The sequence below is a fragment of the Cynocephalus volans genome, chromosome 9, assembly GCF_027409185.1.
Source record: "Cynocephalus volans isolate mCynVol1 chromosome 9, mCynVol1.pri, whole genome shotgun sequence".
Taxonomy (NCBI): domain Eukaryota; kingdom Metazoa; phylum Chordata; class Mammalia; order Dermoptera; family Cynocephalidae; genus Cynocephalus; species Cynocephalus volans.
This window is the reverse complement of record NC_084468.1, coordinates 69,067,081-69,085,909: the sequence shown is the minus strand read 5'-3', so window position 1 is coordinate 69,085,909 and position 18,829 is coordinate 69,067,081. Positions and strand designations below refer to the sequence as shown.

The 18,829-nt window shown below is 36.9% G+C and overlaps 1 protein-coding gene and 1 pseudogene across 1 annotated transcript in view; one reads left to right on the top strand and one right to left on the bottom strand.

The window, feature by feature from the left end:
- Positions 1-18,829, bottom strand: part of CFAP299 (cilia and flagella associated protein 299) — a 603,823-nt gene that overhangs the window by 398,494 nt on the left and 186,500 nt on the right. The gene's annotated exons all lie outside the window — the stretch shown is intronic.
- LOC134386321 (small ribosomal subunit protein uS5-like) lies at positions 1,317-4,945 on the top strand (annotated as a pseudogene).

Genomic DNA, 18,829 nt, shown 5'->3' with positions numbered 1-18,829 from the left:
TACATGTAGCTTGTATTTTTGCTCTCTTTTGGTACTTTTTAATGGTTGGAAGATCTTAATTTGAGTGTATGTCAGTATATCAAAATTTTCTTTTATTGTTATTGACTTTTTTCCAGTTTAACTTAAACACATCTTTCTCCTCTCTGAGGTTATGCTCTGTTTTTAAATTTTATTGAAGAGAACCTGCAATGCCACTTTTATCATGTATCAAGTATCTATACATATGATCTATCATTCATAGATGTTTCTGGCTTCTCCATTTTATTACAGTTTCTACTTATCTATCTCCTTGTCAATATTACACTCAATTACTGAGCATTTAAAATAAATCTGATGTCTGAGAGAGGCATCTTATCTTCCTTTCTTTAAAAGGTTTCAGTTCTTCTTGCATTTCCATAGAATTTTTTTAATCCACTTGTCAATTTCTATTTTAAAAAACCTGTAGGGATTTTTATTTGAATTTCTAATTCATAGAGAATAACATCTTTATAATATTGTAGCTTATAAACAAGAAAATGAAGATCTCATCACTTATTTTTTTGGAGGTCTCTTAATATGGATTTATAGTGTTTTTTCTTAATGTCTTACATATATTTTAATAGATTTATGTCTAGCAATATGAAATTAATGTTATGTGAAAGGATATTTTTATTTTTTTGTTACTTGTTGACTATATATAGAATAAAATCGAATTTGAATATTATTTTGCATAAGTAATTTAGTTAAACCCTTGCATTATTACTCATCAGTCATTTTAATTCCCACTTATCAGTTCTCTTTTATTTGACATGCAGATTTTAAGTTTCTCATCAGTCAGTTCACCTTTCTTATGAATTACCAGATTTCTCCTAAACCTGAGACCAAGTTGAAAGTTCTGAAAAACTTTTCCTCTCTTCTTGAAGGTTATAATATCAAAAGAAAAAAATGGATTAATTCAAACATTTTCCAAACAACTTTATATTGTAGAATATTTTTAAAGAAATCTATTAGAACACTTTCCCAATATAAACAGTTAACTGCACACCATCTGCCTGAAGATACAAGACAGTATATATTGAATCCGGAGACTTTATTCCTCATTGTCCATATCTGGTAGTTTACTTTATCAGCCAGCGTCCCAGCAGAAAATGAATTAAATACTTAAAGGGCTTAAGGGAAGAGAAAATAATAAAGAGAGACATCAGCAAGTTTAAGGGAGTTCACGGGGACAGTGAAAATACACACGAATTAGCCATAGTAGGAAGAGCTTAGCACGCCCATGCCTGGAGAGGCAAGAGGAAAGAGTGGTACTATCAGACCTGATAGGTACTGTGGTCATGAGTAGAGGAACGTGGCCACTAACAAATTCATGGCCTGGTCTCCATCTCCTCCCGCCTTCCACTTTCCTTGCTGAAGATGTAATAAACGGAGATCAGCCCCTAGGGCCAGAACCTTATCTCCTGATTCACCAGTCTCTACATGACAGCCATGGTACAGTTCCCCATGACTTTGATAGCCCTGAACCCTTAGTCCAGAAGATCCTTCCCCACCCTCTTGACAAACCTCTAGACTAGGCTCAAAAAATCGTGTCCCCTGTAAATCATTTCCTTCTTTCCATCTTTCCTTCTTCCTCCGCACAGGAAACCAAGAAAACTGAGTACCTTGTACTCCCACATAATCTGCAGTAAAGTCTCAATAAGCATTAGTTGTTTTAGTTATTACTATAATATATATTAGAATATCAATCATAAATTAACACAATCTACCATATTCACTATTTACTTTTTATTTATTTGTTATTTTTCTTTATATTCACTATTTAAAGAGGAAAAATAATGATTACTATAACAAATGCTAAAAAGCCTCTAAATATTATCCCTCAACAACTTCCATTTTGGATGTTTTTGTTGTTGCTGGCTTTCCTTTTAGTTTCCTTGGAAGTGAATAAAAAATTGATTAAATTTACAAAATTTTTGCTATGACTTTTCTGGGATTAATCTTATACCATTCTGGTATTCACGCATTACAGAGGAGAGCAAAGCAAATATATAATTTATTATTATTTTGTTATTTTCTAATTCACTAAGCTCAAATCACAAATGATTCAATTCTAAGTTTAAATTTTTATTTATTAGTTTCAATGTAACTTCAATGTAATAAATGAAAAGGGGCCGGCCAGTTAGCTCACTTGGGATAGCATGGTGCTAATAACACCAAGGTCATGGGTTCAGATCACTGTACTGGCCAGCTGCCAAAAAAAAAAGGAAAAAACAAAATTCAATGGCTTTTAGATTATCAAAAATATAGACTAATTATAAGTATGCAAATACTTCTGATTCCAGTGTGCTTGTGTAATATTAATTGATCAAAATAACACATACTCATTTTTTCTTTAGCTTTTTAGAAACACACGTTCTTTTATTATAGTGGTTTGTGGGGTTTTTTTTCTTTTTTAACCAAACATCTTTCTCTCAAAAGTTCTGAAGTTGTTTGTTGGATTAGCAATGAATTTATGATTAAGACAAAACAATTATGTTTTAAAATTGAGACTTTTATTGATGTAATAATAATGCACATTACATTTGAATGAACTTTGTTTATACTGCATTAGAATATAACACAAACTTTTTTTAAATTTTAACTTCTCAATATACATTGTAGTAGATTTTCATGTCCCTTTACCAGTTCCTCTTTTCTCCCCTCTGTCTCTCCCCTCCCTCCCCACCAGTACATCATATCTGTTCACTTGTCTTAACAAGTTCAAGGAATTGTGATTGTTGTAACACAAACTTTTTAAATACTATAATATATAATGTTACATTTCACAGTTGCAAAAAAATTGAAGAAAATTTTAGACTACATTATTTTATCCTGCTTCCTTTTCCTAGACTTTATCTCTGCATATTTACACACAAAAACATATTTACTGATATATATAAACATACTGAAATAGTACTTTTAAAACAAAATTGTATAGAAAGAAAAAAGCAACCAGTGAACAAGTTCAAGTTCTTTCATTTAAACATCAATTCAACAGGACAATCTACCTTTAATCCCTGAGACATTATTTTTTAAAGATCTAAGAAGGGAAAAAAAAATCGATGATGCTAAATCTTATATCTGTTTTTTGAATATCTTGTCTCTTTTATAAGCTATTCTTGGTGACTTCTCATTTTCTTTTAATTTAATTGAAACAATGTTTCTTAGGAGTCAGGTCAGTCAGGATTGCATTGAGAAAGATTTATGGTTTCGGAACTTTTACACTATACACTGTGATTTCCAAGAGGTCATCAATTTATATTCTAATAACTTTCAGAAGAGGAGAAGATTACTTGAGAAATGAGATTCATTTGTCGGTGAGAAAGAATGAGAATCGAATTTCCGTTGGGAAGAAAAATGGCAGCACTTTCCGCGTCCTTTTCTATGTGAAAGTTTTTAAATTATCAAACGTACTGTAAAGCTATCAGCATCTCTGGGAAAAACTTCAACTGTCAGAAGCACACAGAAGAAAGACACGTGCTAACATGTACAGTGGCAGCTGTTTCTTTTCATTTTCTGTTTTGAGAAAACCCAAGTGAGAGTCCCAAGATCTGTGGTGTCTTAAATCAGTCCAATTCTACTCCCTTTGGAATGAAAACTTTTGCATTTCTTTGAAGGGACAAAATGGGTTGGCTTCTGTGTGAGAAAGTGTCTCTGAACTCCTTGTTTTTTATAAATCTGGCAAGTTTCTCTAGTTAATTCTTAAATATGGTAGGTTAAGATGTTCTCACAATTTGTGGGAGAAAAGGTTGCTTAGAGAGGAAATAAACGTCGCAGAATGTGTTTGAATTTATCCTAAAAACATCAAAATGTAACCTTACTCTTACTCTCTTCTGGGAGAAAAGTGCATCTTTGATCTTGATTTAGAATGTACGTCCTGAGTTTCTGGTTACATTTATACAGTGAAAGCCAATGGAAAAGTAGAAAGTAAGGAAAGTAATCTCCTGTTTGCTGTGCCTGCCACCAGACTCCTCTCTATCTACAGGAATCAGTCTTAATTACCCCATAAAACATTCACAGCACCTCGAGCAAACGAGTCTTTAAAAAGCTGAAGGTGTTCCTTCTGTGACAGAACACCCAACGGAGGATGAGGGCGGTGCAGCAGGAGGGCCAGACGGCCCGGGTCCCTGGACCGGGAGGCCGGGATGGCTCTCGTGGGGGCTTTGGCAGCAGCATCGGGGGGGCTGGGGCCATGGAGCTCGCGGAGGCAAGGCCAGGGCAAGGAGTGGATCCCCGTCACCAAGCTGGGCCGCTTGGTCAAGGACATGAAGATCAAGTCCCTGGAGGAGATCTGTCTCTTCTCCCTGGCCATCAAGGAGTCTGAGATCACTGACTTTTTCCTGGTGGCATCCCTCAAGGATGAGGTTTTGAAGGAAATGCCAGTGCAGACACAGACTCGTGCTGGCCAACAGACCAGGTTCAAGGCAATTGTCACCATTGGGGACTACAAGAGCCATATCGGCCTGGGTGTTAAGTGCTCCAAGGAGGTAGCCACTGCCATGTGAAGGGCCATCATCCAGGCCAAGCTCTCCATCGTCCTGATGCGAAGAGGCTACTGGGGGAAGATGGGCAAGTCCCACACTGTCCCTTGCAAGCTGATTGGCTGCTGTGGCTCTGTGCTGGTGCACCTCATCCCTGCCCCTAGAAGCCCTGGCATTGTCTCAGCCCCTGTGCCCAAGCAGCTGCTGCCGGTGGCTCATACTGACAACTGCTCCACCTCATCCAAGGGCTGCACAGCCACCCTGGGCAATTTTGCCAAGGCCACCATTGATGCCATCTCCAAGACCTACAGCTATCTGACCCCTGACCTCTGGAAGGAGACCTGTTCACCAAGTCTCCCCATCAGGAATTCACTGATCATCTTGTAAAGACCCACACCAGAGTCTCTGTGCTGAGGACCCAGGCTCCAGCCATGGCTACAACATGAGGTTTTTATACAAGAAAAATAAAATTAAGCACATTAAAAAAAGAAAAAAAAAAGCTGAAGGTTTCAAGGCTCAGCATCCTTATGCTATATATGTCTGGTCTCTATGTGTACTTCTATAATTTTTTTTGTCTGTTAATATATATATTTTTTGCATTCAATGATGTTATTATGGAGCAGTAAGGTAGAAGGGGAGAAGGGAAGAGGGAAGGAAATAGGGTGGGAAAAGGAAGAAGGAGGGAGGAGGAGGGGCAGGGCTGAGGCCTGTGGCACCCACCTCATCCCTGCAGAGGAGACAAGGGAGCTTCCAGCGGTGGCTTGTTCATTGCTGGGCTGGGTGCAGACGTCAGGGGATGTGGCTAAAGCCCTTGCCTCCCACTGCCCCAGCTGGGGAGCCCAGGACCCTCCTTGGGCAGCTCAGATGTCTCTGCTGGGCTGGTGTGGCTGTCAGGGGCCGTGGCCAAGGCCCTCAGCCCTTCGCTCTCCCTGACTGGTAGCCCAGGGGACTTCTGGTCCTGTTAGGTTTTTTGTTTGTTTGTTTGTTTGTTTGTTTGTGACTGGTAAGGGGATCGTAACCCTTGGCTTGGTGTCATCCGCACGGTGCTCAGCCAGGGAGCGAACCAGCCATCCCTATATAGGATCCGAACCTGCCGCACAGCACACGGTCCCAGCGCCACAATTTCCCGAGTGAGCCACGGGGTCGGCCCAGTCCTGCTAGGTTTTAAAGGTGCTCTTTGGTGATGTGAGACTTTTAGTAGTTAATATCAAAATTTGTCTCTGGTCTGTGAGTATTTTTGTTTTTTCTTTCAGTTCTGTGTTGGATTATTTGCTGCTCCTACCATTTAAACTCTGCACTGGAACTAAGGTTGTCCTTTGCTTATGTCTAAAATGGGGAAACCTCCTGTGGGGATCCTTACTTGAGCTCTGTGGTTAAACCAAATTGTTGCTTTGCTGCTGATTCCCTGGGGAAGGGTTTTTGTGCAGCTCAGGTTTTAATTGTTGACTTTATAGGTACTTCCAGGTCTCATGAGATCCGATACACCTGGGTTGTATGGAAACTCTGGTCTGGGCCTGAGTCTTTTCAGCAAACTACACCCCTGCAGTTCTCTATTCCTGACCAGTCTACACAGATTGGGCCTGTGCTGATTGGAGGGCAGAGCAGCTGTCCTTGTGTGCCCCAGCATTCTCCCGGTGGGCCTGTCTCCCCCACCACCTGCATTCCTAATACTTCCCATGGGACCAGTCCCTTGTGACGACTCACGGGCCTCTTGAGTGACTCATTTTTTGTCAGTTATTGTGGCTCCTTACTATGGGGGTCCACGGGAACCCTATTAGTAAGTAGTCTTGATGGCTTGGGGGCTACCAAGGACTTCTTTCCCCCTACAGCCTCCAAGTAACTGCATATGAAGGGCACAGCTGTGGTCTTTGCCAGCTCCCGCTCCATGTGTTCACCAGGGCCAGCCTTGAAGTGCCAGGGCTTGAAACAGAGTGGTTCTTTCTTTCTCTCATTGTGGCTTTTCCTGATTTCATTCACTCCATAGGTCTCTCCTCCTCTTTCCCTGAGCTCTAGTGGCCCCAGCTTGGCTGTTGTTGCTTTTTAATAGTTGTAAATTGGTTGATTTGTGGGAGAAAGTGATGCTGGCAACTCCCTATTCTGCTGTCTTGACCAGAAGCTCACTGCTTCTCTAATTTTTGAAAGATAGTATTAAGGAGGTGGAAAATTTGATACGATGGAATTCCAGGGGGCAACTCTTCACCAGAGAAAAGCAGTCAAAGCCAGAGCCCATACTGTATTTCTCAATCACTGTACAAGGTGGTAGGGACTGGCATTCTTCAGGAAGGGTGAGGTCTTCAGTGCTCAGAGCAGCAGAGTGTTAGAACAGGGGAAGGGACTTTATGGAAGAAGAGTAGTTTAGGTGAGGGACTTTGGGGAGAAAGATACATAATGACTACTATTAGAAACTTTTGCTGCATGGTGTTCTCTGTATAATCCCCTATGTTACCCTTGTCATAAAACTTGCTTTTTCTAAATAAATTTTATAATTAAATTTTTCGAAAAGAAAAATTAAAAACTGATGATCATTCTACCAGAATTACTTTAAGTTTATAAATGTTTCTAAAGATTGTTTCAACATGTCCTATCCCATATGTTTTTTTGTAATATGAGCTTTGAATTCTCCCATCAAGAGGTACTTTTTACTTCCCCTCTCTTTCACCCATATAATGTGGCAGAAGTGACATTAAAAAGTTCTGAAAGCTTCCATTTTTGCACTTTGGGGAAGACAGTCACTATGGAAGAAGTCCAACTACCCTGAACCTGTCATGTTATTCAAGCTAGCTATATGGAATGCCCACATAAAAAGACAGAGATGTTTGACCAGCCCTTAGCTGTTCTAGGCATCAAGCTGAGGAGACACATGACCAAAGAAGCCATCTCGTATATGCCAGTCCGGACAGATACCACACAGAGTAGAGACAAACTGTCTCCACCAAGACCTGTGCTAAATGCTGAATCATGAGCAAATAAGTGAGTAATATTATCAACCACTGAGTTTTAAGCTTCTTTGATTTGCAGCAATAAATGACCAAAATAGAAATGTTTATGATTTTTCTCTTTGGCACTATTTATATGATGAACTGTGTTGTTTCCTATCTTCTATTGAATCACCCTTGTACTCTTAGAATAAATCACACTTAATCATGATATATTATTTTTTAATGCAATGCTAGATTTTACTAAGATTTCTGTATCATATTCATAACTGAGGTCAGTAGGTATAATCTTTGTAAGGTTTGTGGATCTATATTTACACACTTCATAAAATGAATTTGGAAGTTTTCCTTCTCTTTCAATGCTCTGAAGTAGTCTAAGTGGCATCTGGGAGCATCTGATATTAGAAAGTTTGGTGAAATTCCTCTGAAGCCATCTCTGCCTGGAGTTCTTGTTTGGTGGTGCTCTTTACTCTGAATCAAGAGTTAACCTCGGGCCTGTGCTGATTGGGGCCTACTTAGGATTATGACCTCTAGTCCATTCTCACAGCACTGTTTTCTTTGGAACTGCAGAATTGACATAGATATGGAATTTGGTGTCTGCTCTATCTGTTGTGTGGGATTGCACTGGACTCAGGGAGCTTTAAATTGAAATGTAGGCTTTGTCTAGAATCATATAGAAGATTGATGTGAAAGTGGAATTGCAGCTTGTCTGTGTCATGGTGAGACACATGTATTCTGGCTCCTGTAGATGCTGTGCATTTGAGTAGTTGCTAGACCTTTCCAAGAGAGGAAGGAAGATGCTCTATTTGCCATATCTCCAGTCCTGAATTTTCTATATAGCTAAAATGCAGTACAGTTGGACCACCCTATCCACAAGTCCCACATCCACAGATTCAGCCAATCATGGATGAAAAATATTTGGAAAAAAAATTTTAAATAATAATTTAAAAAACCCACAAAAAATACAGTATTAAAACTATTTACACAGCATGCATATTGTATTAGGTGTTATAAGTAATCTATAGATTATTTAAACTATATGGGAGGATATGCATAGTTATATGCAAATACTATACCATTTTGTATAAGGGACTTGAGCATCCGCAGATTCTGGTATTCTCTGGGGTCCTGGAACCAACGCCCTCCCGCCTCCCCACCTTGGATACCAAGGGATGACTGTATTAGATTAAAATCAAGTGTTTCATGATTATGGTTGCCAAATTGAACTTTAAAAAAACCTGTCATACTGTGCATCACCTACTCTATCTTTGTCTAAATTCATCTATTTAGACACTTCATCTTTACTATGGTCAATTTTGGATTGTTGTGTTCTTCTAGAAAATTCACCTATTTCGTGTAATGTTTACAAATTTATTTTCATAGAGCTGTATTTTCTCACTTATTTCTACAATTGTGGAGTATAGCTTTAAGCATTATAATTTATCCCTCATAGTTGTTCTATATTTTTATTTGAATATTAACTTATCAGATAGCAAAATTGTAACTTTTTTGCATTTGTCTAGAATACTTGTGTTCCTTTATTTTTTACATTTCTGTATTTCTTTGTTTTAGGTGTGTCTTTGCATAAAATACGGTTTATTTTGTTTTTATAGGTGAATTAAATTCATTTACATAAATTGATGTGATTGTTAAATTTGGCCTTAGTTTTTGTCCTATCAATTTATATAATATATATATATATATTTCATATGGGTTCATATTGCAGCATATACACACACACAGTTTTTCACAATTAAGTCTACTTTGTTATGTCTCTTTCTTTCTATATTCTCTGGCATTTAAAAAGATTTGTGTTTTGTTCGGATTATTACCTTTATATGAATAACTTTATATGAAAATCTTGTCTTCCTTCCCTTTTAGCTAACATTCATTCTTCCTACTATGAAAAATATTGAAATTAGCAGGCAGTATCTCTTTCCCCCCTTTTTCCTATCCCTAAATATCTAATCTGAAATAATGCTTTTACTTCTAGTTAACATCTATATTCAATTAGTGAACTTATTCTATTTACATATACTTTCCCTTATGTTTGATAGCTACTATGCATTGTAAGGGCATATGCCATTTTATATTATACAGTCTCCCTTATATGTCATTAATCTTAGTTTTACAGAGAAATATATATTTAATGTTCACCATGAGTCCTTTCATTAATGTCTTACAGGTCATTTTTGTTCTTTGAAGCTTATTTCCTAGTTAATTCCTCAGGACGTGCTGATGCAAACAATATTCCCTAAGTTCTTGCATGCCATAATAGTTTATTTGCAGCCTTAATATATGAAGTTTAGTTTGGCTAGATATAAAATATTTGGCTCATATTTTATTTCCTTGAGTCTCTGAAATGTTACTCCATTTAGGAGTAGCATTTGTCCGCTGGCATAGAACATTGAAAAACTGGATAACATTCTGAGTTTCTTTTCCTTATAAGTCTTGGCCTTTTTGCCTATATTCCCTGAGGATTTTTTTTTTTCCTTAAATTCCATCTTCCTAGACCATGTCTTGTTGTTGGCTTTCCTATGTTTTTTCCTGGAAAAGCAGTTTGCCATTCTAGTGTGTAATTTCAAGTCTTCTATTTCAGAAAAGTTTCCTTAAGTACAATGCTTAGTATTGATCTAATTTTGTTGCCTTTGTTATCCTTCTCCAGGAACTCTTACTGTATATATACGTTATCCATGACTTATATCCTTTTATATATTGTGAATTATGTCTGGTACTTCCTCTCAAATCCTTTTTAACTCTTCATTCTGTGTAATTTTAAATTTTTTCTCCTTTTCATATTCTATTCCTCCTAAAGCACTGCATGTGGAATTTATTCACACCTATATTCCTTTAAGTTTATTCTTCATTTAACAAATGATTTTTTTATTTCCAACTTTTCCTATATTCTGTTAGCACTCCTCATGTTATAATAATGGAAATCCAACATTTTTTTTTTCTTTATAACACTATCTCTCAGATAGAACTATATAAAAGGTGAACTCACTCCGATAGACCTCATATCCAAGTGAAAGAAACAAGTAAAGAATGCTGGATAAATACAACATTGATGAAAATGTCTATGATTGCTACCTTTCAGCCATTCTTGGCAACCCAGAATGAACAGAGAATTTAAAAATAGCATTAATAATAACAGTACATAATACAACAGGATTGTTTTGAGCCTTAAAACAATTCATGCAAAGCTCATAGCACTTTGCCTGACAGATAGAAGGTGCTTAGTAAATAAAACTATTTTTACTATCAGTATCCTTACCATTATCTGATCAAAACAGAAAAAGGAGTGTCAGATGTACAATAAAGTTTTGGGTTATAAACTTTGACATTTAAATTTTGGGTCTCTTTTATCTGCATGTCTCACTCTATCCTCAGATTGATGAGATATGTCGGCATACCAAGCAGGCTACTCATAAAGTGTCCTTGTAAACCAATCGTTTAAAAAGATTTATCAAATACTGTGCTAGATTGTATTTTCCACAGATGGCAGCAATATCTCCTATCCTACGTGCTCTCATGTTCATACACTGTGCCCATGGCATCCCTCCTGTCAAGAGGAATAGTATTTTTAATAATGAACCTTTTTCTTTATGTCCCAAATTAATCATTTTCACATGCAATGAATGAAAAATAAAAAGTCATATTTTAATTTATCTTCCATTTCATCAATTTGCTTATCATCTGTAATTAGCTATGCATTTACTTTAAGAATAAAACTACTGGATGTAGTAATAAACTCTTGTTCAAAATGCACTTCAATCTTTGTAAAGTCAGATTTCATGTTAGCAAAATATTTCCCTATTTCCATATTCCTTTTCCTCTCTACAGTTTTCTTTGTAATATTCTGAGCCAAACAAAAACTTAGGAGACATAGTAGAAGACTTTACATTCTAAACAATAAAATAAATCACTCAATTTCCAATAAAAAGCATTATGGCTCCTTCTATTCCAGTTGAGGATTTCACCTGGCTGGCTCAGGGTTAGTGGCACAATTACATTTGTGCCATGAAAACATTTAATGGTCAAGGCCAGGGAAAGGACATTTTCCTTTTTCATTTCTATTTGGGGGCACTCTCTACTTCAGCAAAAGCAGGATCTGTTTACATTTTCCCAAATTCATAAGCAATTGTGTATGATAACCTGAGTTAATTAGCACCATAGTTCCCATTTAAACCAGTGATATTTTAATAACCTTTATTAATTGGTGTCCCAGGCAGTATTTATCTGTTATGTTGCCCCAATAGAAAAAATAAACTAGATTCTGTTCTTTGACTATTTGTTTCCAAATACTTCTTTGAAAGGCACAGAATATTTTTATCTTAAGTAAATTAATGGCTTCAGCTCCTTTAAAAACATTGGTAAATATATTACTCACATGGAAAGCTTTTATACATGAAATTCAAGTATTAGTCATGTAAAGAAATCGTAGCTTTAATACTGGAGAAATTATACACATACATTTCCATATATAAAACTAAAACCCATCCCAAGAAAAAAAAAAACAGTATTTGTTTATAGTACCATGGTACTATTATACATGGTACTATTTATAGTAGAGTTAGCTGATATCTGGATTTAGAATATATATGAATTAGAAATAATGTATTTTATCAGTATATATCAGAATAAATGCACTTTATTTACATATACTCTATCTTTCTATCATTTCTAAATTGAAGAACTCTTTAAATGTGCTATCCTTTACAAGAAATAATTAGATTAGGAAGTCATTTTTTAAAGGTTAGGCTGTTAGTCATTTTTACATCATGGGCAGGCTGTCAGCAGAAAAATCTACCATAAAAATTTGATTGCTACATACATAATCTAATGTACAGGAAATGCCTTTGTAAGAACCTTAATAATGCATATTTTATTGTTTAATAAAAAGAACAAGTAATTGAAAGTTACACATACTATATGATATTTGAAACTCCACAGAGTAAGTGATTTAAAAAAAATATTATTGTTGCTCATATACTTCAGGTGAACAGTTTCCATGGTTATCAGGGTTTTGGCTTACATTGGAAGTCCACACCTGACTAAATATTGGCACGAATATTTTCAAACAGTTAACAGAGCTACCAGCATGACCCATGTCACTTGTCCAGCATTAACAATATATATTTTTAAAGTTTCTTTACCAGCTTTCTGCTAAGTTTGTAAAACCTACCACTTCCAGAAAAGGGGAAAAAATATAATTGAAAGGTTTTCCTTACGTGTTTATAGCATAGTTCAGTTTATAAGAAGAGGTAATTTTTGTCCATATTTCATATTTATAAGTGTATGTTTGTATGTGTGTGTGTGTGTAGAGTTATACCTTTAAAATGTAAAAAAATTCTAATTTATATGCATAGCTGCTCTCTGAATTACACAAGAAGTTAAGTTGGGGACAATGTTAACATTAGGATAAGGACAGTGGCAGATTACAAAAGAATCAGGTGAAACTCTTAACATCATTTTCAATATGATATAATGGTAAATAATATAACACATAATAGTAAATAATAAAGCAGAATCTATATTTAAGTGACTTAAACAAGGAGATGATACTACCCAACTAAAGATCTAAAAATACTGGAGTATTAAGTTGAGACTTGTCTACAAAATGTATAATTTGCCTATATCAGATCAGCCAAACATATGCAGATAAAGGTGTATTTAAATGTAGGAAAGAGAAACTGAGAAGTTGGGTCTGGTGACTCAGGATTCAGCTGATTCAAACATGATTTGTAGTTTAAGAGCTTTGCATTTATTTACACCACATAGTTATCGTATTGGAAAAAACTACCTTCACATATCTATTTGATTTAAAGGCATAAAAGTCCATACACATGATACCATGACATCTTTTAAATTCAACAGGTTTATACATCTGGAAATTCTGATTAATAGTACTTAACATAAATACTCAATTTCATGAGTAAGTGCATAGCAGCTTTTATTTGATTTCTCAGAATTGTTCCTTATACTCATTTGAAAATCCTTAAATCTTTTTCTCTATAGATGATTCAGCTTAATATAAACACAATCATCATGCATGAGGTTGTATAGAGTATTTAAAATGTTTTGTTTTCACTTAAATATTAACAACACATAGATGATTTATTAGGATTAGGATGTATTTTCTATTTCTACTTTTTTAATAAGATAAAGAATTTTAAAAACACACACAAAAGGATTCAGCTGATTCAATCAAAATATTAAAGGGCAAACTGCACTTAACATCAGTAAACAAATATTAATATTGACTACATATAACATAATTACCATGTCTTATTTATAATTTTATACACCACACATACCTAGTACAGGTTTGAGCTCAATAAATGATCACTGAATAGATAAATATACTATATAGTGATGGGTGGATTAGAACTGTACTGTGTGACACTATAAGTAGCTACATTTTTTAAACCCTATAGTCATATGGAGTAATTATAAAATATAATGGCATTTCATAAACAAATTACACATAATATAAAAGTTAACGTTATTTAATTACCTGGTAACATTTAAGGAGTTCGAATGAACAGAGGAAAAACTTAACAAAGAATAATTTCTGTGGGAACATTTTCATATTTTCCTTTTACCTTTCAGAAAGCAGAGTGAGTCTTTATACTGTGTAAATAAACCTTGTCCTGATTAATATACTTATCAAAAATATTGTGTTCAATGTTTTTTCAAAACTTTCGCTCAATTCATAAGACAAATACTCACGATTAACTAAAAAAATTCATTCAAATACAATACTTAATATGAATCATCCATATTAAATATCATCTTCCAGTCAAGATGGCAGAATAGATGGTTCCCAGCATCACTCTTTCCCACAAATCAACCAATTTACAACTATTAAAAAACAACAACAGCCAAGTTGGGGCCGCTAGAGCTCAGGGGAAGAGGAGAGACCTACGGAGTGCATGAAGGTGGGAGAAGCCATGATGAGAGAAAGAAAGGACCATTCCCACCATTTCAAGCCCCAGCCACTTTAAGGCTGTCCCTGCTGAGAACATGGAGCAAGAGCTGGTAAAAGCCACAGCTGTGCACTTCGTATGAAGTTGCTTGCAGGTGGCAGGCGAAAAGAGGGCCTTGGTTGCCCCAGGCCAGCAAAACAACTAACAGGGTTCCTGAGGACCCACATAGGAGTGAGAAGCCACAACAACTGTAAAAGAAGGAGCCATTCAGAGGCTAGTGAGTCATCACAAGGGACCAGTGTATGGCCTATAGCATGGGAAGTGTTTGGAGTGTGGGGAATGGAAGAGACTGGCCATCAGGGGATCATTGGGGAGCAGCATGGACAGCTGATCTTCCCTCCAGTCAGCACAGGCCTGCTCAGCATAGACTGGTCAGGAATATAGAACTGCAGGGGGTCCAATTTGCTGAAAACACTAAGGCCCAGACCAGACTTTCCACATAACCCAGGTGTACCAGAACTCATGAGACCCAGAAGTGCTTACAAGGTCAACAATTAAAACCTGAGCTGTACAAAAACCCTTCCCCAGGGAATCAGCAGCAAAGCAGCAATTTAGCTCAACCACAGGGCTCAAGTGCTGGTTCCCATAGGAAGTTCCTCCATTTTAGAAGTAACCAAAGGACAACAAATTAGTTCCAGTGCAGTTTAAGTGCTGGGAACAGCAAATAATCCAACACAGAACTGAAAGAAAACACAAAACACCCACAGATCAGAGACAAATTTTGATATTAAGTAGTAAAGGTCTAACACCACCAAAGAACACCTATAAAACTTGAAGTCCCCTAAGCTCCCAAGCCAGGGAGGGCCGCAGGCCTCAGCCATGCCCCACCAATGCCTGAACCCAGCCCAGCAATCACCACCAGGCCACCACCAGTGGAGAGCTGAAGGCCTCAACCATGGCCCCCTGACGTCTGCAACCATCCCAGAGATAACCGACAAGCCACTGCCAGAAGTGCCCTGGGCTCCTGAGGTGGGGCAGTGGGGAGCAGAGAGCCTTAGCCACACTCTCCAACATCTGCAACCAGCCCAGTGATGACCACTGATTCGCCACTGGAAACACCCTGGGCTTCTGAGCCGGGGCAGTGGGAAACTGAGGGCTTCAGCCACACCCCTGACATCTACAACCAGCCAAGCAACAACAGAACTGCTGCTGGAAGCCCCCTTGGCTCCCCTGCCAGAATGAGGGGGTGCCCCAGGCCTCAACCATGACACCCTCCTTCCTCCTCCCACCCTATTTCCGTCCCCCTTTCCCTTACCCTCTCCTCTGCAACTGCTCTGCAACAATATCTTAGGATGTAAAAAATAAATACTAATAATTTTTTAAAAAATATATGAACAATAAAATACTTTTCTATGAGAGCTCATTTACTCTTTTTAAGCAGCAACTTACATATTAAGTTCATTAAAAGGCTGAGCCTACAAGAACTTCATCAAAAACAAAAAGTTTCCATAGTTACCCTGATGAAAATCCACAATGCACAGTAGCATATTAAGGGTACTGAAGTCTTATAGAAAAGAAATTTTTTAACTTTGCCTAAACCCAGTGTTTCTAAAATTTATTTGATGACAGAATCACTATTTTAATTTTACAGAACATCTGTTAACATATGTGTAACAAGTATACTATAGAATACGTCTTTGATAACACTGTCATAAACATCTCAAAAGTTTAATTAACATTGTCTACTTCACTCAGTCTTCACCAACTTCTACTAAGTCTTTCTCTTATAATATATCTAGAATACATTTAATTTCCTCTGTTTTGCCACTATCCTAAATCCAAACCATCATCATCATTTGTGTTAAACATTACAATAGCCTCTCAGCTGGTATTTCCAATTTTACTCTCCAATTAATTTTCTTCATTGAAGCCAGAGTACTCTAAAGATGTGGCTGTGTGTTGCTTTCTTGATTAAACATCTTTAATAGATTATTTCCCATACTTTTCAGAATAAAATATAAAAACTACAAACCTGTCCTAAATGATTTTGCAAGTCTTTTCTTGCCACGCTTCTCATTACTCTCTGACTACACTGACCATGCATAGTTCTTGAAACACATGACACTTTCTCCACCTCAGGTTTTCCCGTTAAGCTGTTTGCTGAAAATGAAATATGATAGATTTTTTTCCTCCATAATTCTTGCTTCTCTGTAGTTCCTGCTTTAATGTCATATCCTCAAGGACCTTCACTAACCTTCATTCTAACTTAGGTGACATAGTGTATCACTGTACAGTTGAAGTGAAAGACAAAGCACTTGGCAATATAGCAGATAAAAACTACAGTTTTATTACAGAAGATTGTAGTGCTAGACAAAGAGTGAGTTAAGCAAATTATCCTATCCTGATCAGAGTCCTAATTCACACAAACTCACACAGGGAGAAATAGGAGATGACAGAGCCTCTCTGGGTAAGAAAAAAAAAATTGCATTCATAGAACCTGAGCTTCTTATACCTTAGAGTTTCCAGAATTAGTTATGTAGACAGATATTTTTACATGTTCTGATGTTTTACAGTAGGGTTTTAAAATTTTTCTTATGAATATGACTGCTGTCCTTAATACCCTTCTCCATCCTTGGCAATGGCTTAGTAGTGGCTAGTACAACGATAATAGGCAAAGAACTTGGAATTCGTTTCACCTTATTTTTGGTTTCCCATAAATTCACACAGATCTTTCCTTTTTCTTTATAGCCCTTATAGCATTTAGTTTTGTGTTTAATTGTTAAATGTCTATTGTCCTCACTAAGCTGAATCTAGAGAAAGCAAAAATCTTATCAATTTTGCTTAACTCTGCACACCCAATAAGTAGCAGAGTACTTCAATAAGTGTTTGTGAACTGAATAATTTATTATATGAAGTAACTACTGAATCAGTTACTCTGGTAAAAACTAAACGTAGAGATTATGATGTCATCAAGGTGACAAAATAGACTATCTTGGCGTCTCTCCCTTCCCACAACAAAACAACTGAAACTATTAAAACACAAAAACTGCCATCCTGTAATTACTAGAATTTGGGGGAAGAGGAGGAGGAACCCACTGTGTCCATGAAGGCATGGAAAACTGTGGTGAACAAGAGGAGGGATTACCCCAGTCAGAACAAGTCCCAGCTGCTCAATGAGCAGGTACTAGCACATGGAGCATCTACCTAAAAACAGCAAAGCTGCTGCAGCATCCTTTGCATGAAGCTGCTTGGACTCTGTAGAAGCAAAGGGTGCTGTGACCACTGGTAAAATAATAATAATAATAACAATAATAATAACAATAACAACAACAATAATAATAATAATAATAATAATAATAATAATAAACAAAATGGCTTTGGAGTGCACCATTCCATTTCCCAGGTCAGCAAAGCTGCTTGCAAGTTTCTCCTGCACCTGCATTGGAGGAAGGGGCCACAGCTGACAGGAGGAATAAATCACACAAAGGTTTATAAGTCTTTGCAGGGGACTCATGCAGAGCCTGCCCATCGGAAATGTTTGAAGTGCTGGAGTGGGGAGGTGATCCACCATGGTGCATCAGAAAGCACTGTAGGCAGCTTATCTGTCTTTTGATCAGCCTGGGTGCCACGGAGTTGAGACCAGTCAGTGCAATAGAACTATAAGGGGCACAGTTTGTAGGAAAGACTTAGTCCTGGACTAGAATTTTTACAAAGTCCAGTGGCATCTGTGGTGATGCCACAAGACACAGAAGTTTAAAAGTAAATAAATAAACAAAAGAGGCTGACATTTAAAATCTAGTCCACACAAAAAGTTTTACCAATCTGAGAAAAGATAGTAGGGCAGCAATTTTGCTCAGGTACAAAATTCAATTTCTGATCCTTGTGGGAAGTTTCCTCCAATCCAGAAGTTAACCACAGGACAGAAAATTAGTTCCAGTTCAGTTATTAAGTGATGGTGGTTGCTATTAATCTACCAGGCAACAGAAAAACAACAACAACAACAACAACCACAGACTAGAGACAAAGTTCTGACATTGAGAAGGAAAGGTCTAACACCACCAAGGAACATCTATAAACCCTGGAAGAGGTAACAGTCTTCTCAAATGCCTTGGCAGCAATGTAAAAACACAAAGATTGAGAAAGAACAGAGAAATGTGATATCACCAAAGGAAACAAAGAAAGTGCCAGGAATGGCCCGAGAAAACAGAGAATTTATAAAATGTCTCACACCAAATTCAGCATAATCTTCCTAAAGATGTTAAGGAAGGCACAAGAAAATACAGATAGCAAATTAAATGATATCTGGAAAACAATACAGGAGCAGAACAAGAAACTTGACAAAGAAATAGAATCAATTAAAAAAAAGTAGAAATTTGAGAAATAATGAATATATCATCTGAGCTGAAAAACTCAATAGAAACCTCCAATAGCAGATTTAAGCAGAGGAAAGAATCAGTGAACTTGA